The following is a 26128-nucleotide window of genomic DNA, read 5'->3' as shown; positions in this document are numbered from 1 at the left end:
TGCAATACACACTGTTTTCTCCAAGTTTCACTAGCTCGCTTCTTCCCATCACTAAGTAATTTTCCATTGTCTGAATGTACCACAATTTGCTTATCCATTCATCTATTGAATTACATCTTGGTTGAATCCGATTTGGACAGGTTTAAGTAAAGCGGCTATAAAAATGTGTGTGCAATGTTTTATGTGGACCTGAGTTTTGGCTCATTTGGGAGCACAATCACTGGATCATATGGTAAGATTATGTTTAGCTGTGTCACAGACTCACTTTTTAAAATATTTTAAAAATAAAGAAATGAGGCACTTCTTCTGAATAGGACACAGGAAATAGCTTTCCTTCCATTGCTGCTCCAGTCCTGCTTGATAGTAGGTCTCGTAATACTTAACATGTTAACCTTTTATCTTCTACATGTCTTCTCTTGAAGATCCTCTGTACAAGTCAGAACCTTACAGACCTGGATGCTGATGGAGAGAACCAAAATGCCCTGGATGAAATTTCCTACGTGAGATCTTTTTCTGGGGTTAGTGAGATTTGAAAGGAGATAGATCAACTTTGACTCCAAGATCTGCTATTTATCAGCTCCTAATGGCAGCTACTTAGCCTCCCATAGCCTCAGTTTCCCATCCATAAAACAGTGATAGAAATAAGAGAATAAGGGCATTGGAGAAGGGATTTGATGAGACACCATGTGCAAAGCTCATAGGACAGAGTCAGGGATTTAGGAGACTCAACAAAAGTTCATTTCCCCGCTTTGATTAAGACTGCTTGAATGCCATACTACATTTTTTTCTCTGTATTTCATTTCATTGGTGATGCTAGTGGTTAGCCTAACTCCACTCATAAGACCAGGAAATCTCTGATAAGACTTTTAAGTGAATTCTTGAAAAAGTCTTGAAAAGCTTTCTAAGAATGAGTGATATTCTGTGGAAGTTATTCAAATGGAAATTGACCTTGGCCTCAGCTCTCTTGATAGTGTTTCTCTTAAGAATCTTTAATGCATTACCCTCCCTAGAGTATCGGCATTTTAAGTGAGGATTCCAAAAGATAATGCAGAGGAATTAGCGTTCAATTGAATTTTAAACGATCTTGTAGTTTACTCGCTTTAACCTGCCCTAGGAAATACCAATCTTTCTGCAACATAACCTAACGTGTCTACAGAATTCAACTCAGACTCTTCAAACAACCATGGCAAGTCCCACAAGGATTCCAAGGCTCAAATGAAAGGACCACCACAGTGTTGAGACTGATCAGAGCCCTGTGAAAATGTGACTGCTATCTTGTTTTGTTTTGTTTGTGGATGTAAGTATAAAAATTATTTTTTGTGGAAATAGATTTATCTTTAGGCATATTTTAGCCCTAGCTAGTGCAGGAAGGATCCAAAGTTGAATGACTTCACAGAGATAAAAAGTACTGAAATTTGCTGATCACTTTTAGGATGTGCCATATGTCTTAGGGCTAGCTCAGAGCTTTAGCATCGTAATAAATTATATCTCCCCTTTGTCTCTCTGAATGGTTACCAAGGGATTAGCCACGGTTAAAATGCACCTATATTATGAGCATCTTCCAGTTATAGACCCCAATATTATTTCCCGAGGACAATTTATCCTCCCGATTTTCAGGGTTATGTTACATTTGTATCGTGGAGCCAGTGTTTTTGCTTCCTCAAAAGAGGGCATGTCTTATTTGTCCCTGTACTTTGTGTACATAGTGCTGAATATCTATTGACAAACCCCATGGTCTTAGTGTAAATCAGAAAATGAAAGATGCCAATTCTCTCTTTACAGTGTAAATTACCAACCCAATGGTTAACAATTTCCACTTCACAATTTACAAATTCCCCAGATCACAGATAACCATTACAGCACAGAATTTTTTCCATAAGGTTCAGTCAGATATCGTTAAAAACTCTTAATGGACCCCCTAAGACCTTTATAATTCTATAAATAGAGGAGTAGACTCATTTATAAAGCAACTAATACGAATTCTGTCTGGAAAATTTATTGAAATAGCTTGTGAATTGCCTTTCCTTATTTCCTTATGGGGCAAATGGTAAAATCATTCATATCATGGCTCCAAGCCACCGCCAATGTGGCATTCCCACTCCACAGATTATACTGAACTCCTATTTTGCTGTTTAATCATCATTATTTCTTAGTTTTTGCTTTACTTTCATGCCAACACTCTGCATTGGTTGGTTTGAGTTATTTGTTGTTGTTTTTCTGTTTGTGCCTTGGTTTAGCAGGAGCATTTTCCATAAAATACAGAGGTTCTCTTGCTTCACAAAAGCTGCATGGATTGGACAATGAACTAAGGACCCTGAAGTTAGGTTGAGATGAGGATCCTGGGCCATGGATAGGTCTCATCCCAGGAACATGACTCACTCCTGCCAGTGACCCCTCAGTGTGCAGAACTCAAAAGCGTAGCTCAGGCAAGTTTAAATGACTACATTCTGTGGACCGTTGGAATTATTTAGCTGTAATTGAAACTGCACGATTCTCTAAACTCCAGTGGTCTTATAACGATTTTTTAAACTTTAGTATAATTTGTGAATATACAGCTTGTTTGAGTCCAAATGAGAGGGAGACTAAATAAGTGAGCCCCGTTGTGAGTCAGGAGTTGGGCAGCTTGCTTTATGCTCGAGAGACATGACATCATTTAATTCTCTTGGTAACTTTATGAAGTAATTGTATTGTTCCTGTTTTAAAAGAAACGAAAGCTCTGAGATTTAAATTTTACCAGCACTATACAACTAATAATTGGCCAGAAAATAATTCAAAATGGGGCCTGTCTGACTGAAACCCTGATGCTCAAAACATCCTCTGATCATGGCATCAGTGTCACCTGGGAGGCGGCTGAAAATGCAAAATCTCTGAGAAACTGCTACCAGGTTATAGACAGTTTTAATGGAGGGCTGACAAATGTCAAAATGTCTAGGAAAGAATGGAAAACTAGAAACTGAGGCACAGAAGGATGGCAAAGATCAGCAAAGTTGAGTTCACTACTTAATTAGGTAATTAAACTTTGAATCTATTCTTTGCCCTGGAACCTTGTACCCTACCCTCGGATTGCCTTAGATTTCTTCTCTCAAACATTCTCCTCTGTAGTCTTGCTAGTCTTTCAGATCCAAGTTAGTGAGGTGGCCCTATATGCTCATGGCCTATCCTAGGGGTCATTTTTAATTATTCCTTTTTCACTCTCCTGCACATAACCCATCACAACTTCTTTTAGATTCACCTCCAAAATAAATACTAAAATCGAGCACACACCACCATCACCACCCTTGCCCCAAACACCGCATTTCTTTCCAGGGTGATCTTATATCTCACCACTCTTCCCAATTCTCTTTTTAACATTGGCAGGTCATTCACTACACTTGCAAAGTAGAAGTCAAAGTAATATTTTAAATTATCACTAATAAATAATTCTTTATTTAGAATAAAGTTCAAACTCCATGATTCGGCAACTTTTTTTACCAGCCCCTTTTTTGTTTATCACACTTGAGTTAACACTGGCCTTTTTGGGGAATATATCCAATTCATTCTCCCGTTTGGGTCTTCATACATCTCTCTGTCTGGAAGGCTTTCCCCCAGATCTTTCCATGCTCCTTTTCATCATTCACATATCAGCTCAAATATCAGCTCCTTGGAGGAGTCCTACCTGCCAGTCTTAACTAGAGCAGCCCCTCCTGATCTGTGCTCATTCGTGTCCGATTCTTTTGCAACCCCATGGACTTTAGCCCATCAGGCTCCTCTGTCCATAGAATTTTCTTTGACAAGACTACTGGAGGAGGTTGCCATTTCCTCCTCCAGGGGATCTTCCCAACCCAAGGATCGAACCTATATGCCCTGCATCTCCTGCATTGGCAGACGGATACTTCACCACTGAGCCACCTGGGAAGCCCAGCCCCTCTTGATATCTGATATTTATTCCATTACCCTGTTTCAAGTTTTTGTGACTCCATGGACTGTAGCATGCCAGGCTTCTCTGTCCTTCACTATCTTCCAGAGTTTGCTTAAATGCATATCCATTGAGTCAGTGATGCCATCCAACCATCTCATCTTCTGAGTCAGAAACAAGCTAGTGACTGAACAACAACAGCCCTGTTTCATTTTTTCATAGCACTGCTGCAGTACTCTTTCCTGGAAAATCCCGTGGACGGAGGAGCCTGGTGGGCTGCAGTCCATGTGGTCTCGAAGAGTTGGACACGACTGAGCGACTTCCCTTTCACTTTTCACTTTCATGCATTGGAGAAGGAAATGGCAACCCACTCCAGTGTTCTTGCCTGGAGAATCCCAGGGATGGGGGAGCCTGATGGGCTGCCGTCTATGGGGTCACACAGAGTCAGACATGACTGAAGCAACTTAGCAGCAGCAGCAGCTGCAAGTTAGGTTTCCCTGGAACCAGAAACTGAGGAGTAGTTTGCGTGGAGGAAGTTTATTATTGGTTGTCTTGATCAACACCTGAGGAGGGGAAGGAAGACAGAGATAAAAGCAGTAGACAAAGGGAGATACTGGGCTACAACCACAGTCTTAGCAAAAACCTCAACAAACCCCACAGTTGGGTTCTGAAGCTGCAAAGTATAGAGATAAACTGTTTCAGCAAGAGGCAACAAGTTTGACATCCTCAGGTCAACCTGTCCCTGGATGCCAGTGGCTCTCTTCAGTTCAGACTGTTCCCAAAGAAAGTTGGCAGCCAAAGCGATCCATTTGCAGCACTCTCAGCAGCTTGGGGAATAAGCTTTTCGGTACTGAATGAGGATCTAGGCTGCACTTCACAGAGTTTACAAGTCCACCCTTTTAATACACTTCTTTGTAGACCTTCCAGGAGCAGTTTTGTTAAGATTAAGGTGCTGGTGTATTCTTTCTCAAGTAAAACTTACTGAGGTTTAGCGGCATTAGGTACAGCCCCCGCTGAGCAGCCAGTCCTGGAGTCACAAGGGACACTCACTGTCTGCTCCTCTTCCATCCATTCTACATTCTCCTCAATCTCACCTAGCACCTCCGCAGGGCTGGGAGTCTCACCTGCTGGCACAAACCCACTGGCGGAGTCCCAGCTCCCAGTCACCATGTTGTTCTCTAAGGTTTCTGAACTTGTCTATTACGGTTAAAACTGGGCAAAGTAGCACCAAGAGGCACCTAAAAAATATGGGTGTCAAATAGATTCTTCCTTGCCTGCACTGTATGACAGTCTCCCGGTCTCCTCCTGAGGCCAGGAGACATCCCCTTCTGGCCTGTTGGTCCCTTGGCACAAGGAACCCAGAGGGCCCAGCTGTCAACTATGGTTACAGGACTCAAGCCGTGTCCTCTGATGGAAGGACCAGAGGGAATCAGGGCCATTAAACCCACAGAAACTAGACGTGTAAGGAGAGGAAGAGAGATTCTCCAAGCAGGTAGCCGGGGGTGATGGTAAGTAGGGCCAGTCCTGCCTCCACTCCTGATTCCCGGAACTCTGTATTCTGCCCGCTGAGGATGCCACACCTTATAACATCCATTAATACCGAGTAGACACTGCACCCTGGATAAGGACTCGCACCTCTTCATGAGGTATGGTCTCAAAAGTGCTGCCTCAGCTGTGTCATGAGTGTAGTGTTGTGCTGTGTGCGGAGCCAGGCTCTGCTGTTGTGAGTGTGGCGTTGTGCTGTGTGTGGAGCCGGCTCTGCTGTGGTGAGTGTGGCGTTGTGCTGTGTGGAGCCGGGCTCTGCTGTTGTGAGTGTGGCATTGTGCTGTGTGCGGAGCCGGGCTCTTCTGTGGTGAGTGTGGTGTTGTGCTGTGTGGAGCCGGGCTCTGCTGGGGTGAGTGTGGCATTGGGCTGTGTGCGGAGCTGGGCTCTGCTGTCGTGAGTGTGGCGTTGTACTGTGTGCGGAGCCGGGCTCTGCTGTTGTGAGTGTGGCGTTGTGCTGTGTGTGGAGCCGGGCTCTGCTGTTGTGAGTGTGGCGCTGTTGTGAGTGCGGCGTTGTGCTATGTGCGGAGCCGGGCTCTGCTGTTGTGAGTGTGGCGTTGTGTTGTGTGTGGAGCCGGCTCTGCTGTTGTGAGTGTGGTGTTGTGTTGTGTGCGGAGCCGGCTCTCCCATTGTGAGTGTGGCGTTGTGCTGTGCGGAGCCGGCTCTGCTGTTGTGAGTGTGGCATTGTGCTGTGCGGAGCCGGCTCTGCTGTTGTGAGTGTGGCGTTGTGTTGTGTGCGGAGCTGGCTCTGCTGTGGTGAGTGTGGCGTTGTGTTGTGTGTGGAGCCGGCTCTGCTGTCGTGAGTGTGGCGTTATGCTGTGTGCCGAGCCGGGCTCTGCTGGTGCGGTACATGGTAGGACCAGAGCATCTCACAGTCTTGTGCCCAGTCCTGCGTTTTGGTGCATCCATGTGGCATTCACCTGAGGGAGCCAGTTGCTCCCAGCATCCCTGCAGTGAAGCCTATGAGCACATCCCCTGTATCTGGAGCCATGATAGTTTTAATACCTAGAAGACTCACCTTTGTGAGGCGAGAGCTGGGACTAAGTCGTTTTCAGGACACATTTCAAAGTCAGTTCTTCCTTCAGCCTGGGACAGAGTTGTAAGAGTGAAGGGACAACCCTTTTGGGACTACCACAAGCTTCACAATATTATAGAGAAGCAAAAAAAAAAAAAAAAAACCAGTCAGATTTTGATGACTGGACTTTCTGGATCAGTGTAGACCTCCAGGGCTAGGGTTCCAGCTACCACAGGCTTATCCTATTAAAGTTTATAGAAGGTTTTGGGCCTCCGTTGATATTCATTCTGTTTTATTCCAATCTCAAATTACATGTTAAAGAAAACAAAAGGAGAAATAATATCCTTTAAACTCATTTATTAATTATGTGCATTTGCCAATTGGATGAAAAACAAGATGCCAACCTCTCGCCAAAAGCCAAGTGGAACCGAGGTTAAGTTATATATTTACTTACCTAAAGAAAACTTCATATAAATATAGTTAATATTTTACATCTAGAACTATCTATATGTGTGCTCAGTTGCTCAGTCATGTCTGACTCTTTGCTGCCATGTGTACTGTAGCCCACCAGGCTCCTCTGTCCATGGAATTTTCCAGATAAGAATACTGGAATGGGTTGCCATTTCCCACTCCAGGGGATCTGCCTGACTCAGGGCAAACCCACATCTCTTGCTTCTCTTGCGTTGGCAGGTGGATTCTTTACCACTGAACCATCAGGGAAGCCCATCTATCGGTATATCTATGTACATTTATATGTACTGATATATATAAGGACATATCAGATGTCACCTGATTTCCAGATAGTGAACCTTGCAATATTTCATTACAAATACACTCTTCAAAAGCATAATTTTTCACTTAATGGCTAGGACCAGTCTATCCAAAATACACTTTTGATAATAATATGAGATATGTGGGAAAGACAAGGAAGAAAAATCTAGGAAAACCACTAATGCTGAAATCAAACTGAAAATGCAAGACCTGCCGAGGTCATGCAAAGGGCGTGCTCTGTGTACATGGCCACTGATGTGGTCAGCCAGGCTCCACGAAGCAGCTCTCAGCTCAACTGCAAAGACCAGTATAGGATTTTCTCACCCCCCCTTCTTTCTACTTTGGTTTCTGCATGAACCTAAATAAATACATTCTTCATCTGGAGGGGTACATCCACCTTCTGGTGTGGGTCTGGTTATTGGCTTCAGAGAGGAACCCGAGTATTGAACTTGGCCATGGAAACCGTGGTTTACGATGCCTGTGAGCCCCAGTCCTGTTTACACAGGGAGAGGAGCTGGCTGCAGGGATCAGGTAGCTTCTTCTGCTGCTGAATTTCAAAGAGCATAATCGATCAACAGAATCGGGAGATGGAAAGCCCTGGCAGGCTCCGGCCTCCTCTGGGATGAGGCCAGTCTGGGGACTTGAGCCTGACACAGAACTTTTACATTTAATATTAAAGACACCCAAGCAACAGCACATCCCCAGGAGGCTCTTTCTCTGAAGAGTCAGGGTCAAGGCTGTGTGGCCTTCTCTTTCCTGACCTATTGTCTGAGGCCACGCAGATATAAAAGGCACCTTCTTTTGAAGAGAGTTAAGGAAACAATGCATAATAGTTGCTACTTAAACATCTTACTAACATGATTAGCAAAAAAAAAGGCAAGCAAAAGGTTATAAATTGAGTGAATTTAGAATTTCATTTTGTCCTTAGATTTCCCTTTCTCAAACCTTGAGAGCCAGAATAAATCAACTCCACACTCTGGAGGCGGGACAGGGGAGTCTTGAGTACAGTCACCAGGCGAGCAAGATTCAAGGATATGGGTGAGACCCCAGTGAGTTTCTGGTTTTATCCGGTTGTGCTTTGGTGGGAAAACGTTTCACAGCAGTAACTCCTTCACTATTACTCCTCGTAGGGTGTCTCTGATTCCTCTCGACTTATTTCACTGACAAAAAGCATGTTTTTAATCTGCTTTGCATCGTTGAGCCAACTGCGAAAATGGGTCCTGTTCCTCGTGAATTATTGAAGCTCGTTGTCAGCAACTATAAACCCCAGAGGCAGATGACAGCCCCAGAAGCTGAGAGAAGACAGCCCAATCTGTGGAGCCCAGTGGGGAAAAAGGGAGAAAGAAAATCACTCTTGAATGGAAAATTAAAGAAACTCCTGTTTCGGTTTAGAATATGGATGTGAGGGAGCTCTTCACGAGCAGCCCAAATCAAAACTGATGAATAAGTCTTCTTGGATAAAGTTTTATGCTATTTCTCTTGTACTTGTTCTTTCCTTAACATCTTACTTGGTTGGGATCAGAATCAATTAAGTGATTTAAATGATAAGTGTCAGAGGTAAAGTTTGTGGGCACTTAACATAGATATTGATTCAAAAAAGTTAGTTATAAAATAAACCAAGTCTGTTCATCAGCAGATGGAACTAAAATGAAGAACACTGAGTATTTTCATGGGGTTCATGTGGGTCCTGTTCTCCCCGTTGTCAGTTTTAATTCATTATCTATTCATTCAGCAAGTATTTGCTGAAGTCTCTCAGTACCTTTCTCTCTGTTCTTTTTTTAGTATGTATTTGACCACGTTGGGTTGCAGCGCGTGGGATCCTCGTTGCAGTGTGCGGGCTTCTCTCTGGTTGTGGTGCACGGGCTCGGTAGTCGTGGTGCTGGTGGGCTTAGTTGCCCCAAGCCATGTGGGATCTTAGTTCCCAGACCAGGGATCGAACCCATGTCCCCTGCATTGGAGGGTATATTCTTAACCACTGGACCACCAGGGAAGTCCCTCTCTGTTCTTGAAGCAGATACTCTTAAGAAAGAACAGAGGCCATCAGGTGTCAGGGCCAGTGTGCTCAGCCTTGGGTAGGGAGGCACCTTCCCCTCTTCGAGTCCCAGTGGCCTGCATCTGTATGACCCTAAGAGTGAATGCCCCCTTAAGTTTGACACCCTTGGCACTTCACTCGCCCACCCTAGTCTAAGCCCTGCCTCCATAAAATTCACTTTGGTGAATTTTATGACTCCAGAGACATCTTGGGCATAAAGATCTTGTCTCTACTCTGTCTCCTCATAGTGAAAGCTAGTAAAAATGTAAATAGCTCACCCTGACTCCAAGGTTAATCCCCCCCACCCCCAAGCTCAGCTGTAGTGGCTGCTTTCCAAAGGAGCTGCCCACATCGGGGCAAGGAAGCGCCACTGCACCGAGGGAGGTCACGAGGGCCCTTGCTGAATGCTGACACCGGACATTCTTGCTCAGCGTTGATTGCTTCTTTGGTTCCTGTCTTGTGCTTTGGCTCTGAGCCTTGCTAACTGTGACTTTTGGCTCCGGCTCCTTTTGGGCTTCTGCCCGCTGGCCTCCATGTTTTCTCAGTAGCAGACCTTGCAGCTCTGACCATCAGCTGTGTCCTTGCTCTGGCTTATTGCATTTATTCCCTTTAGGTCTCCTGCTCTCTTTTCGCCACAGTCCTGGGCTGAGGTCCTAAGGCCATGTCACAGTCCAAGGTTTGGTCACTGACAGTGTGCCCTGGAAAGGAGAAGGGAGACCAGAAACATTTGTTTTCTATTATTCTTCATGAAAAATAGACTAAAAAAAAAATAAGATTCTTCCCTTCTGGACTACATAGGTGTGTTATAAAGATTAACATCCGTGAAGCCTGTGTGGATTAATGTAAAAAGCAGCCATGTAAAAGATTGCCAAGCTATTGCCTTGGCAACATCCCCACATTAGGAAGAGACCTAAAACACAAGCTGTCATTATAAAGTAAGGAGGCTGGTTTCTCCCCCTACCAAATGCATCAAACTGTATACGTCTAGATAACTCTTGTCCCTTTCAAACTAGTCATTGTGGGGAAATGGTCATTTATTTCAGCAATTAATGCCCACTCAAAAATTTTTTTTGACTCAACTTTCAGTATTTCCTTTAAGGACAGAGGCTTTTTCTCTTTTCCCCAAATCTCCCTAGTGGTAAAGTGTCTTTATTTTATCAAGGTTGTCCTGAATTTAAAACAACCAAATCTGAAAGGAAAGTCAGCCATGAGTCAGGGTAGTATTGGAGAGAGACAGACCCACAGAGAGAAACTGATTGATTCCACCTGAAACTAAAAAGAAAAAAAAGACTTGACTCTCTAGTAGTAAGGTGGATGTGCGTGTCTGCAGGCATGCGTGTGGCGGTGGAGTGATTGTGTATAGGAAAGTCAGAGAGAATAGCCTTGGTATTTCAATTTGTTGGTAATGACTTTACGTCCCACTGAACAAAGAATGCAAATCTAACAGGCCATGCATGCTACAGCTTCCATCCCTGTCAGGACAATTTCTCAGCTTCAGTCTTGATTAGAAGCATATATTTTTTTTTTTAACAGACGATGCTGTCAGCTGGAAGGAAAAAGTTCCACAGGGCACATCATGGGAATGTCTCTCCAACCAGGGTTCACATAGCTTTGTCATCATATCTGATCTCTGCTGCCACAGATAACCAGCCAACAGAACTGGATGTGCAGACTTGGGAAGGCTTTCAATTGAATTTTTGAGAAAAAGGTTACTATAAAGACTGGTCAGCTCCTTTTGTGCCACTGCCACTATTCTCTAGGTCCAGTATTCCTTCCCTCAGGCCTCTCTGTGCCTTTTATAAAGATTAGCAATTATTTTCAGCTCCAAGCAGGATGCTGCCACGCAGGGGCTCCCCAGAGGCAATAAGTCTGGGAGAGAAGGTGGATGATTTACAGATCAACAGCTACCTGGTAGATACTGTGGGATACCTTGCTGTCAACACCAAAGGATTGATGAGCATAGCTTTGTGAGCCATAAAAAAATCTGTCAGAAAAAAAAAAAAGAGGAATCAAAATCTTTCCTCCTCCTCTTGAAAAATCTGGTGGTTTCTTTCTTTCTCTTTGGTAGCTAGTGCCATTTTTAGATGCCTGAGAAAAAGAAACATTCTTGCTTTGTGAATTCTGGTATTTTAACTCATACTGTGTGTAATCTAGCCAACATTAACAATGGACTGAATTCCCCGTGTTTGCAATATTTCCTGGATCCCCAGGGGGGTCTGTCTGGCAGATGCTACTGAGGACCACTTAAGGCTAAGTCAGGACATAGGTGCTCAGCCCCATGTGCCTGCTATTGACTCTCAGCTGTACTGTTCACCTCCTCACCCTGTAATTGGCATTTCTCCCTTCCCAACCGGCCAGTACTATCAACTAGCCACATTTCAGGAACTGAAATGCCAGGGTATCCTGAGGTCCCATGTTCAGGTTTTTCTTTTTTTCTTTTTTTCCTATTTTTATCCCTCTGGTAGATACTACATTATTTGAGAATGGATTAGCTGAATCTGTTTTGTCCTGTCACCTAAATTCAATTCAGCTTAACAATTACTTATGGAACCTTGGCTAAGGACAGATACAAAAGCTACAGAGGGTAAATGAAAATTGAAGACATCATTCACTCTCTAATCGGGTAGATATTCAAGCACAAAAAAGCGATGTGCTAATAACACAAGGTAGAATGAGATAGGTGTCTTAGGATACATGAAACGTTGTTCCTTGACCATTGTACTGTGAAATACTGGCCATCAGGAATGGGATACTACTGATGAGGAAAAGAGTGAAATACAGAAATCAGGAAGCCGCTCTATCAAACACTTGTGCAATAAATCCTTTGCTTATACTGGTAGTTTCTGAATGGTACTAGGTAGATCAGTCTGTTTTCAGGGTGTAAGTGTGAATACATCACCTTTTAGAGCAGCTTTAGGTTTACAACAAACTTGAAAGGAAGGTACAGAGATTTCCCCTATGTTCCTTACATCAACAAAGGGCCCTCACACCACAATGGAAAGTCCCTATGTGCTACAACTAAGACCCCACACAACCAAAAATAAACGAATGAATAAATATTTGTTTAAACATTTGGAAGAAACCTCATAGGCCATCTGACCTAGCCCTCCAGAAAAGGCTGAATTCCTTCCTTCAACAGAAAACTTACTCAATCAAAAGACACAGTCCAACATTTCTCTAAACAGACCCATAAGTGATTTATTCACTTCCTCATGGCCCAGTAGTCTATTCTTTTTTCAGACAACACTGCTCATTTTTCTTATATCAAGAGAAAGTCTGCTCCCCTGCAATATCCCCCAGATGGCTTTATAAACCCTCCATTATGAAAGCTCTCAGATGTGGAAACAGGTATCATGATCCATCACCTCTCTATTGCCCACTTCACCCCTCCACACCATTCTTTTCTGCAGCCCAATACTATCAATTCCCTCAATAGGTATCCCCTCAATTATTTTATTTTGTTAGAATGTAAAAGTAATCAGTGACTATAGTAGAAAATGGATTTCCCTGGTGGCTCAGATGGTAAAGAATCTGCCTGCAATGAGGGAGACCTGGGTTTGATCCCTGGGTCAGGAAGATCCCTGGAGAAGGCAATGGCTACCCACTCCAGTATTCTTTCCTGGAGAATCCCATGGACAGAGAAGCCTCGTGGGCTACAGTCCATGGGGTCACAAAGAGTTGGACACGATTGAGTGACTAACACTTTCACTTAATTCACTTTTCATAGTAGAAAATATACTAAAAAAGCACAGAGTAACAACTCTAGAAGCATGTGGTCTAGTTAAAAAGATATGTGATATGGACACCATAAGAGCACAAAAGAGAGACGTCTGGATGGGACTGGGTGACAATGCCACTGAGCTGACTGATGAAGAGTGAGTCAAAGGGTGAGAGGCAGATCTAGAGACGATGATCCGAAAAGACCTTATAAGGTTCAAAGCTGGCACCACAGACCAGGGTAGGAAGGTGCACAATCTTTAGATGGTGATAGTAGTTCTATGTGGTAAATGCTTTGTATGAAGGGCTGGTAAAAGATGAAACTAAAGAGATGTGTGAAAATCAGATCATGAAGGGCCTTACATGCTAAGCAAAAAAAAAAAATGTTATTTTTGTCCTAAAAGTTAAAGGAACACATAACATGTGTTTAAGGAAGGGAGCATTTTTATTACTGAAATGTCACTCCACTGAGAGGTGGAAAAATCAAAAGGAGCAATGTAGGATTAGGAAGAAATCAGTTAGGCTGTTGCAGAGAGAGAAGTGATGAAAACCAAAGTGGCAGCAGCATTGGAATGAAAGAGAAAAAGAAAAAATATATAAGAGTTGAAATCACTATCACTGGTGTTTGATTGAAATATAGTGGTGAAACTTCTGTTCAATATAGTATGGAAAGTCTTAAAGCAATTAGGGAAGGAAAAATAAAAGGCATCCAAATCAGAAAGGAAAAAGTAAAAGGATCTCTGCTTACAGATAATTTGCTGTTATACACAGCAAATTCTAAAGATTTCACCAAAAAAAAAAAAATCTTAGAACTAATTATGAATCAGTAAAACTGCAGGATAGAAAATCAACAGACAAAAAACAAATTCCATATGGCAAAAATCACTACAATATTGTAAAGTAATTAGCCTCCAATTAAAATAAATTAATTAATTAAAAAAACAAGTTCCATTTCTATATATTAACTGTGAACTATCCAAAAAGAAAATCAAGAAAACAATCCCATTTGCAGTAACATCAAAAGCATAAAATACTTAGAAATAAACTTAACCAAATAGTTGGAAAAACTTGAACACTGAAAACTGTACTACATTGAAGAAAGAAAGAAGAAAATAAAAACACAAATAAATGGAAAACACCCCATGTTCAGACTCAATATTGTTAAGATATCCATACTATCCAAAGCAATCTACAGGTTCAGTACTATTTCCATCAAAATCCCAATGGTATCTTTTTATAGAAAAAAAATCCTAAAATTCATATAAAGTCACAAAAGATCTTGAATAACCAAAGCTATTTTGATCCTGAGATCTTGAGAAAGAAGAATAAAGCTGGAGGTATCCTAATTTCAAAATATATTACAAAGCTACAGTGATTAAAATAGTATGATACTAGAAGACCAAAACTGTCTGAATAATGAGTAGAAAAAAGTACAGAAAGGGAAAGTCACAGAATAGATGTTGGTCCAAAGGAAAGAAAAGTTTAACCATCATAAAATAATCAAATTATTGGGTTTGCCAAAAAGTTCATCAGGTTTTTCCATAAAATTATGGAAAATGAGCCTTTTGGCCAACCTAATACATCTAAAGATGTCCAAGTAAATTAGGAGCCTTCACCATAAGAGCAAGTTTCCCTCATAGGAAATTAATTTTAATTGGACAATTGGCTAAGCAGTTTGGTTTTACCAAAAGAAAGAAAAAAATAGAAATGATCTTGGAAACTTTGGCCATTTCAACATTTTTTATAATGAGCCAAACAAATTACCTTCTAGCTAAAAGAAACTATATGAAATTCAGATGGAGGAAAATCAAGTTGGTGTCATGGAAATGCTTAAATTGATCAATTCCAGCCCTTAAAAACAGGCTGAGGAAAATTTCAAACATAGTCATGAGGTAATATCCATTATTGGCAAAGAAATAGACTGAGTGTTCTCATCTCAAATTGTTCTGACTTTCTAATTTACTCTTTCCCAAATAATTTGCTCCGTGATGAGAGAATGTTTACCTTCTGATCCAAAGGAAGAGGGCCATATGTTTTTCCATCTACTTCTCTTTTAAAAAATAAGACAAAAGAAAAAAAAAACAATAAAAAGAAAATGATAGAATAGACCCTAATTGTTAGATAGTAATAATAAATAGATCCTAATAGATCTAGTTCCTTATACCAGGGGTTTGCTCACACAGGTTCATAGACAAACCATTCTAACCTTGCCTTTCTTTTGTGTAAATAATTATCCTCTCCAGAGAGAGAAACATCTGAGATCCTGTTTCTATATCAAACACATATGTGGGGAAAGCTCCTAAAACTGTAAGGATATTTTCCCACTGCAAATAAAATATTCTTGAGTATCTGGACCTGCATTCGGTGATTTTTTTTTTTCCTTGTCATTATTTTCCAGATTCCACCAGAGGTCTATTGAAAGTATGTCCCAGCAGATTTAAGAGTGAAGGCTACCTGAATAACAGGCTGAACTTGGTTCCGATGCTCTGTCATCAAGGTAGGGAAGGGACACCTGCAGATTTGCCAGGGTCTTTGTTTGTAAAGGGACTTCCAAGGTGGTTCTAGTGGTAAAGAACCTGACTGCCATTGCAGGAGATACAAGAGACATGGGTTCAATCCCTGGTTCAGGAAAATCCCCTGGAGGAGGGCATGGCAAGTCACTCCTGAGACAGACTTTCAATACTGAGTTTCCACGGAAGGGCTTGGGAATTGGGAAAGGAGGGGGAAATTGAAGTAACAGAATATTGGCATTCAGCATTATGCTAACTAGAACTGAAGTAAAACAAAATCCAGACCTCAAATAGACAATACGAAACTCACTCTAAGAAATGAACAAAATGCAAACATCTCCAGTGTAAAAGGATGGCACAGAAACATTGTCCTGATTCATCAAACTTGCTAATCCTTTCTGGTTTTCATAATTATCCCAGTTCTTGCCGGAGCATTAAATGTGCTCATTAAATTTCTCTCCGATAGGCCACACAAAATTAAGTCTTAGTGGTCAGGTTTGTTTTTGTGCCCTTCATATTCCCCAAAAGTTTTGTTTTAAAAACTAAAGCTCTATTAATCCAGGCTAGTAGTCACTAGAATTCTGTCCTACCTTGGGCTTTTCCAATGATTTATTACTGTACCCAAGTGAAGTGAATGATTTTATTTCCTGCTCTAGTTGAATTTCTCTTTCTTAACACAGGAACGATAGTATGATACCTATAAGTTACCTTAACAGAGTTATGGTAAATGTTCTGTAAACATTTAGCTCGTGGATAGTTTTCTGAATGAATATGAAGAGCCATTTCATATTGAACTGTTATGGCACCCTTAATAAATACTGATATAGAACATTATAGTAATAGCTTCATAGTGGCTAACAGAGCTGCAAGTTGTAATTGTACATACACTCTAGCTCTCAGGATACCATATTACTGTCCACAATACTTTTTACTTCTCAGGAATGGAAGACCTAATGATCCATTCAGTTTTCCCTTTATCATCAAAATACTATCATCATTATATTAACAAAAATCCAATTCACTAAAAGGCTATGGCCTATGACTCAGATATTTTGAAAACTGACCAACGTACCCTCCAGGGGACATCTCATATTTCTACTAGCCCAGGATAGGTATGCAAATCTAGCTTACTACTTAATATTACAAATGCTAGTTTGATGGACAACCTAAGTCAATGGGTAAAAAGAATAGACTTATAAACCAAGACAAAGCATATGTAATCCTCCATTTTACATTCATCATCTATGACCAAATTCACCAAGATGTTGGCTTTCTGCTGAAGGATGCAAGGATTCCAGCATCCAGCGAGGCATTGGGCTGGATCCCCTCTGCTCTCGCTTTCTGAAGAAGGTTGTATGGAATGACAGGAAGGGTTTAGGTTTTAATTCCCTATCTGCATGCTGGATTTCAGTTCTGTCTGTTGTATAACACTGAACAAATCATTTAATCCTGAGTCTTGGATTCTCATGTATAAAGTGGGAACAAGAGCAACAAGCTTGGAGAGTTGTAAATGCTTTTGTTGCATTCATTCCCTGACATTTTGATTTGTTCACAGTTCTGTCCTGGAGCTTCTTGAAGTCAAGGCCTGTGTCTTATCCATCTCTAAATCTTGAATGCCCTAAAAATACCCAACAAATGGAAGACACTCAATAAATGACCTGTGACCTCTCAGTATAATTTGTCACAATAATAATAGTGACTTCCTGTTCAGGGGCAATGCCTCTTTCTTTTTTTCATTTTTAACTTTTTGAGAAACCTCCACACTGGTTTACAAAGTGCCTGCACCAATTTACAATTTCATCTGCAGTACACAAGAGTTCCTTTTTTCCACATTGTCGCCAATACCTGTTATAGCTTGTCTTTTTGATAATAGCCATTCTGACAATGTGGGTGATGACTCATCGAGGTTTTCATTTGTATTTCCCTGATGATTAGAGATGCTGATTAGTGATGTCACTTTCCGTTCCCTTCTCCTGCTTCTTGTTTTTTCACAGCATTTAACTCTTAAGCAGTGACTTTATATTATATATCTGTTAATTTATTTGTTTATTGTGCCCTTCCTGCTAGAATGTAAACTCCATGAGGGCAGAAATTTGATCCTGTTTTCTGCTGTGTCTCCAGCACCTAGAAATAATCTGGTATCGTATATATTAGGTTGTTGTTGTTGTTGTTGTTGTTGCTAAGTTGTGTCCAACTCTTTGTGACCTCGTGGACTGTCACATGCCAGGCTCCTCTGTCCTCCACTATCTCCCGGAGTTTGCTCAAATTCATGTCCACTGAGTTGGTGATGCTCTCTAACCACCTCATCCTCTGCCACCCTCTTCTCCTTTTGCCTACAGTCTTTCCCTGCATCAGGGTCTTTTCCAATAAGTCAACTCTTAGCCTCAGGTAGCCAGAGCATTAGAGCTTTAGCAACAGTCCTTCCAATGAATATTTAGGGTTGATTTCCTTTGGGATTGACTGGTTTGATCTCCTTGCAGTCCAAGGGACTCTCAAGAATCTTCTCCAGCACCACAATTTGAAAATATCAATTCTTCAGCACCCAGCCTTCTTTATGGTCTTCCACTCACATCCGTACATGACTACTGGAAAAACCATAGGTTTGACTGTATGGACCTTTGTCAGAAAAATGATGTCTCTGCTATTTAATAGACTGTATAATATATTAGTTCAGTTCAGTTCAGTCACTCAGTTGTGTCCGACTCTTTGCAACCCCATGAATTGCAGCACTCCAGGCCTCCTTGTCCATCACCAACTCCCGGAGTCTACCCAAACCCATGTCTATCGAGTCAGTGATGCCATCCAACCATCTCATCCTCTGTCGTCCCCTTCTCCTCCTGCCCCCAATCCTACCCAGCATTAGGGTCTTTTCCAACGAGTCAACTATTCACATGAGGTGGCCAAAGTATTGGAGTTTCAGCTTCAACATCAGTCCTTCCAATGAACACCCAGGATTGATCTCCTTGAGGATGGATTGATTGGATCTCCTTGCAGTCCAAGGGACTCTCAAGAGTCTTCTCCAACACCACAGTTCAAAAGCATCAATTCTGCTGCGCTCAGCTTTCTTCACCGTCCAACTCTCACATCCATACATGACCACTGGAAAAACCATAGCCTTGACTAGAAGGACTTTTGTTGGCAAAGTAATGTCTCTGCTTTTAAATATGCTATCTAGGTTGGCCATAACCTTCCTTCCAAGGAGTAAGCATCTTTTAATTTCATGGTTACAATCACCATCAGCAGTGATTTTGGAGCCCCCAAAAATAAAGTCTGACACTGTTTCCACTGTTTCCCCATCTACTAGGCACTCAATAAATACTGGTTGAGTGAATAATATCCACATTCACTCTTTCAAATTATTCAACACCCATTTGTTTTATGTAACAGTGCCAGGCAAGCAATAGCTTTAGATCTCAGGGTGGGATTACATAGGCTGCTGTGTTATTTACCACTCAGGTTGCCTGAATGGAGGAGATTGAGCTGAGGGGAACCATGAAACGAGGGCTGGTGAGTGGCAACTATCCTAAATTGTATCCAAACCAGAGAGTGGCAAACCCAGTGCAGTCCCCTGCGATTGCTGGTGTTATGGTGGGGAAACAACGGGACGGGATAGCCCTATCATAAGGGCAGAGCTTCCCACTATCAGGAGAAGAGTAAAGGCCACAGCACTTCCAATAGCATACAAGGTTAACTGGGGAAACTCTCAGAGGTACTGGAGCAGAAGCTTTGCAAAGCTCCCAAGAAATCTATCACCTGACTGTGTGTTTCCTTGATTTCAGTGCAGGATCATGGCTGCCTATTGGCTTGACTGATGCTCGGTCCAGTGTGAGATATGGGGATGGACTGAGCAAAGATAAATGGAGATTGTGAAAAGATAAAATCTCTCTATCTTCAAAGTGGCTGGAGACTTATAGTAAGATAAGACACAGCTAATAGGACTAAGAGCATTACATAACACGTATGTGCTCAGTGGAGCCATGGAGTGATAGCAAATTATATCTGTAAAGGAGGCTATTTCTGGATTGTGTTTAAATATAGAGCTAGTCTCTTGGGTACAAGAAGAACACTTTACCAGATGAAATCTCTTCATCTGCAAAATTGTAGGCTTTAAATAGAATTCATTTTTCTGTGTCCCTTCAGTTCTAAATTGCTATCCTTATTGATTCACATACATGTAACCCTATATACATACACATGTATATGTGGATAATAAAAGTGAAGTCGCTCAGCCATGTCTGACTCTTTGCGACCCCATGGACTGTAGCCTACCAGGTTCCTCCATCCATGGGATTTTCCAGGCAAAAATACTGGAGTGGGCTGCCATTTCCTTCTCCAAGAGATCTTCCCAACGCAGGGATTGAACCCGGGTCTCCCACATTGTAGGCAGATGCTTTACCGTCTGAGCCACCAGGGAAGCTCAATGTGGATAATAAAACCTCATTGCCAATTTTGGATTTATGATCAACCATCAGAGTGCAGCTAGCTGAATTTTAATTTTGCTCTATCAGATATATTAGTAGCTTGTTCAACACACGGTGTCAGCAAATTATGAAAGGAATGTTCATCAACCTTAAAGAATGGACTGTTTTCAGAGTGTTCAGACCTCCCATTAGAACACCATAGCTAAAGTGGTGCCAGCCACTTGGACTAATGTTTTGATACACTTCTTACAGATCCTTGAGCTAGGGACCCTGGAGAGAAGGGGGTTGATACACAAGGCCCCTGACCCACACCTGCTCTCACAGCCTCGGGAGTCGGAGCTTGACTTAAGGAGAAGCCAGAGGAATCATCTCAGAAGAAGCATGACCTCACCATGTATCTCTGGAGCCTCTACTGTATTTGTTGCTCTGATGGTAAAAAGTGCTCTTGAAAAGTATATAACATGGGACTTCCCTGGTTCTCCAGTGGTTAAGAATCCACCTTCCAATGCAGAGGATGTGGGTTCGATCCCTGGTCTGGGAACTAAGATCTCACATGCCATGGGGCAACTATGCTGTGTGTGGCAACTACTGAGACCCTGCATGCTGCAATGAAATAGGTAAATTTTTTAAAAGTGTAGAACAGAAAAGATGTATTCTTTTTTAAATAGGTTATTACATAAAATTAATTCATTTACAAAAACTTATCAGATGCCTCTGTGCAGGAGTCACTATTATGTATCTTTCTTACATTATGGATTTTTCAGTACCACACATTTATCTATTTAAAGCTCTTGAAAATATGCTAGAAGAATATCTCACTGTTATACAGTTAACTCTAATGGGAATTCCAATAACACTGCCTCAAAAGACCGTGTGTATACCTCACAGGAAAATAGTAATCTTACCCAAAATAGAGACTAAGGTGACTAGGGAATCCTAAAATCTAGCAAAAGCTTTTAGGACTCAGGTCAGAAAAGCTAAAATTCAGAACAAGATGCAAATGGGAAAAAGCCAGAAAGGGGATGAAAAAAAGAAACCCTGGAATCCACACAACTAGAAATTTTCATTCTATCATAGAAAAATGATCACATAGTGAATCCTGCTGAGGAGATGGATATAGGAAGGCAGAAATAGGAGTCATACCACCCAGCAGCCTCTCCCTGTGGCTGAGTCAAAAGACAAATCAAGAAAGGCCATGGTCCTCCATCTCCCTCGGACATGGTGAGGTCATTCCCAATTTGGTTCCTTTCCTAAGGCGACTCTCCTCACTCACTGTCAGACTTTCAGATACTGTTCATCCTTCAGAGCCTTGCTGCAGTTCCAGCTTCTCCTCAGTGCAGCCCTCTCTGCCCAAAAAGACAGATGCTTTCTGTACACCACAGTTTATCACTAAATGGTTTCCCACTGGGTGTTGAATTCTTCCTCTGGATCAGGCTACAGATTCCTAACTAACGGGACTCAGATCTTAAACCTTTTAAAAATTTATGAACTTACTTATGAGAACAGTCTTTACAAGAGATAAAAAGTTAAATCATATTAATTATACATTTAATGACCTGTGTTTATTAAAAAGAATAAAACTGTAGGAAGTAAAACTGTCTTGGAAAGTTTGGGATGTATGGTCCACAATACCCATTCCACTTAACCCCTAAAATCTTTTTGACTGCATATTGATTGATTGATGAATGGCAGCAGGAGATTTTTCTCTATGGAATCTTTCATTCTAACCTGCATATTAATAATGTATGAAGTTGATTAGTGCAAATAATTGGATAATATGTCCTAAAGAAGACTCAAGATGTTCATCACCACCACCTCCTAAAACCTGCTCAGCCTCCTATATCCTCTACCCTGATTAATGACATCACCACTCACCCAGTGACCTAAATCAGGAAACTGTGGTCACACAACACTCTCTTTACTCTCAAGTTTGATTCCTCATCAAATTCTGTTGAATCTCTAAGATTCATTCCTGATCTTCTTCAGACAGCTTCTGGCTTCTACCCTGGTTCAGGCCTTCATTTCTCTACCCAGGCTCTAAGTCCTTTTCCTAGCTGGTTGCCTCGTATCTGATCTCACCTCTCTCCAATCTATGCCACACACAGTTGCAGATGACCTTTCTAAAATGCAAGTTTGTGTCATCCCCCTTTCTAAATATTTCAGTGACTCCAAGTGTCTAAAGCATAACATTCTCCCAACATAGGAGTGTCCCAATATGTTAAGTCGTAACACTTCTCTGCATGTCATCCCTCAAAATCTCATCCCTGTCTTTCTTCTTCACACCAACGTTGGCCATTTGCCTATATACCTCTTACCTTCTATCCATTGTCAGACTTTGAAATACCAAGCTCTTTCATCTCACTGTGCAAAACCATATTTAACTCTGTATCCACTTACACTGTTTAACTTCAGTCCTAACCCAAGGACCAGGTTCTTTCTTGAACATCTCTACAAGGCTGGTAATTTGGCCACCATAGGTTCTGGCAAATGCTTTCAATATATTTGTTCATAAAATCATTTTATCAACAAGATATTCTCTACCCTCAGAAGGGTAGGGAGGGACATAGCAGTGTGAGGAGAGAGCATATAGTTTAGGACTTTTTTACATTAGCATCACCATAATGACTACTTAAATGCTTGCTCAACATTGGTAAGTCAGTAATGAAAGAGTCTAAAGGAGGAATTTCAGGGAAAGAGAAGAGCAGAAGCAAGGTCCAGAAATGGCAGCAAACTTGCAGTAGTCTGAGACCAGCCCAGGTGGTTTTCCCCTGACACTGCCAACTAGGAGGCTTTTACGAACTACCTATAGGTGAGGGAAGGAGCCAGTTTGAACAAGCAGTGACTCAATAAGTAAAATGTAAAGTGAAACAGAAAAGCAACTCAAAGATTTTGCTGGAAGGCTGGAAGATGGGTAGCACCTTCACAGAAAATGATAAACCTGGATAACACATTCAGACCAATTCTTACTGTCTGAATTTGAAAAAAAAAAAGTCCAAAAGGCAAAGCTGAATGGTTATCTACAGAATACTTACCAACATTCTTGCCGGTCTCAGGGTTTATGCCACCTGGTGGCAGTTTATCCAGTTTTAGGTTCAATTCTTTTAAAGTGGCATAAACTCCCCCAAAACTTAAGTACCTGCAAATCCTCGCAGAGTGACAAGTATGGAGCAGTTACTCAGGCATTTTGTTGTTGTTGTTGTCAAACAAATGAATGAGTTGAATGCATAAGTCAGTTATTAAATGAAGCAAAGCTCTGTGGTGAAAAGAGCTCTGATCTGAAGGTCAAGAGAGCAGGCATCCAGTTCCATACTGCTGACTGGGGGGTGACCTAAGGAAGCCGCCGGATCTCTGGGCCTCCGTGTTGGCATATGTAGAATCGCTAATAGGGCTGGAAGATAAGCTACATATCAGTCCTGAAAATACAAAAAGATTCATTGGGATGACTGAATTTTGTTTTTAATCGAAGTATAATTGATTTATGGTATTTGTTTCAAGTGTACAACATAGTAATTCAAAATTTTTATGGTTTTTACTCCCATTTAAAGTTATTATAAAATATTGGCTATATTCCCTGTGCTGTATGATATATCCTGTAGCCTATTTGCTTTACACACAGTAGTTTATTTCTTAGTCCCCTACACATATCTTTCCCCTCCTCCCTTCCCTCTCCCCACCGGTAACCACTAGTTTGTTCTGTTTATCTGTGAGTCTGTTTCTGTTTTGTTATACTCATTCATTCATTTTATTTTTTAAGTTTCACATGTGAGTAATATATTTGTCTTTCTCTGCTTGACTTACTTCACTTAATATGATAATCTCTGAGTCCATTCATATTGCTGCAAATGGCAATTATTTTGTTCTTGTTTATGGCTGAATAGTATTTCATTGTATATATGTACCACCTCTTCTTTATCCATTCATCTGTCGATGGACAGTTAGGTTGCTTCCATATTCTGCCTTGTAAATAGTGCTACTGTGGACATTGGGGTGAGTGTTTCTTTTCAAATTAGCGTTGCTGTTTTCTTTTAATATAAATAATTGAATAGATAATAAAAGAAGAAGAGTAGACAAATCTCCTCTGCATAAAAACTTCAAATAATTTATGTAGATTCTCTGCCTTCACAGAGGTGGAACATAACTCCCTACTCAGCAAGCACAACTGTGCTCAAACCACCAAAGAGTAAAGCATGGACTAGAAAGAGTGACTTTACAATGGAGAAATCTAGCAAACACTACCTCAGCCAGCTGACCAACGGTGCTAAGTCATAAGGATAGCACTTACCTGTGAAATGACTTCACCTCTGTGGTCTTCTTCCCCCAAATCCATAATCTAAGTCTAATTAATTGAAAAACATCAGAGAAATACCAGCTGAGGGGCATTCTACAAAATACCTGACCAGTATTCCTCAAAGCTGCCAAGGTCATGCAAAATAAAGAAAGCCTGAGAAATTTTTGTAGCCAAGAGGAGCCTAAGGAGATATGACAACTAAATGTAATGTGGTGTCTTAGATGGGATCCTGGAACAGAAAAAGGACATGAAAACAAAGGACATCTGAATAAGGTTTGAACTTCAGTTAAAAATAATGTATCAGTATTGGTTTAGCAATTGCATTAAGTGTACCAAAGTAATGTATGATGTTAGTAATAGGGAAAAGTGGTTGTGTTTTGGTTTGTCTTGTTTTCTACAATTCTCTGTAAGTCCAAAAGCTATTCTAAAATAAATCTTTAAAAGAAAAACAGAAAAGCATGAGCCAACCCTCCCAAAACACCCAGAACCATGTGGTTGTGCAAGGAAATGTCAAAATACTATTAAGTACCTTTTGGAAAATTAGATGGCAGAAGGATACATGAAAGAAAAAGGTTTTCAATCCAGGGAAGAGAAATAAATATGTTTTAGACACAGTTACATATAATTTTTTCTTTTGAAAAAAAGCATGTGCTTAGTGGATCAGTAGTGTCTGTTTTCGACTCCATGGACTGTAGCCCCCCAGGCTCCTCTTTCCATGGGGATTCTCCAGGCAAGATCCTGGAGTGGGTTGCCATTTCCTCCTCCAGGAAAAAAGTATAGTTCATTAACATAAATAGAAAATATTAAAAAGATACAGAAAAGCGGAAAGGAGAAATGAAAGTTTCCATAATTTTACCATCTAATGCAACTACTATTACTATTATTTTATTTTCAATTATATATATACATATATATAAATTTTTGTGGGTTTTCTCATATTGTAACCAGACTTGACATAGAATTTAGTTTCTTGGAAGTTTTTCCCTTTCTTAAATTGAAAATAAATCTTACAATGTTGTTGTTTAGTCACTAAGTCATGTCTGACTCTTTTGCAGCTCCATGGACTATATAGCCCCCCAGGTTCCTCTGTCCATGGGATTCTCCAGAATACTGGAGAGGGTTGCCTTTTCCTTCTCCAGGGGATCTTTCTGACCCAGGGATCGAACTCAGGTCTCCTCCTTTGCAGGCGGATTCTTTTACTTCTGAGCACCAGTATCTAAATCCATGAGGCAAATATTAACAGGCATAAAGGGTGAAATTGACAGTAACTTACAGAAATTGACTTTAACACCCCACTTACATCAGTGGACAGGTCATCAAGAAAGCCAATAAAGAAACACAGGACTTAAATGACACATTAAAACAAAATGGCTTAATATTAATAGAACACTCTATCCAAAAGCAGCAGAATACACAATCTTTTCAAATATACATGGAACATTCTCCAGGATAGATCACATACTAGGCCACGTGCCCATCAATAGATGAATGGATAAAGAAGATGATATGTACATGTATAGTGGAATATTGTTGTTTAGTCACTAAGTTGTGTCCCCCTCTTTTTGTGACCCCCATGGATTGTAGTCTGCCAGGCTCCTCTTTCCATGGGATTTCCCAGGCAAGAATACTGGAGTTGGTTGCCATTTCCTTCTCCAGGGGATCTTCCTGACTCAGGAACTGAACCTGCATCTCCTACCTTGGCAGGCAAATTCTTTACTGCTGAGTCACCAGGGAAGCCTGAAATCTTACACAGAGCTAGTTAATTAGTCTCATTCTGCATTTTGGACAGTTAAGTCAAATGCAACTATATGACTTCCCAAGACTGAATATCTTGAATCTGCTCTCCTTATCTAGGATGTAGTAAAGAACCAGAGTGGATATCTATCAAGTTATATAGGAGCTTAATGATGTGTCTCTTGATTTCACTATGAAGGAGA

The 26128-nt window shown here is 41.1% G+C and overlaps 1 long non-coding RNA gene across 1 annotated transcript; it reads right to left on the bottom strand.

Annotated features, from left to right (window-relative positions):
- Positions 1-6794: 6794 nt before the first annotated feature.
- On the bottom strand, positions 6795-23695 carry LOC145530186 (uncharacterized). The gene is made up of 2 exons (XR_014071534.1): positions 22936-23695; positions 6795-9953 (listed from the first exon to the last, which is right to left on the bottom strand). It is a non-coding gene; the product is annotated as an uncharacterized LOC145530186 (long non-coding RNA).
- Positions 23696-26128: the final 2433 nt, after the last annotated feature.

This window comes from Giraffa tippelskirchi, chromosome 12 (assembly GCF_054371585.1).
Source record: "Giraffa tippelskirchi isolate mGirTip1 chromosome 12, T2T-mGirTip1v1.2.pri, whole genome shotgun sequence".
Classification (NCBI taxonomy): Eukaryota; Metazoa; Chordata; class Mammalia; order Artiodactyla; family Giraffidae; genus Giraffa; species Giraffa tippelskirchi.
Note: the sequence above shows the minus strand (reverse complement) of the source record. Positions and strands in the feature narration are given on the sequence as shown.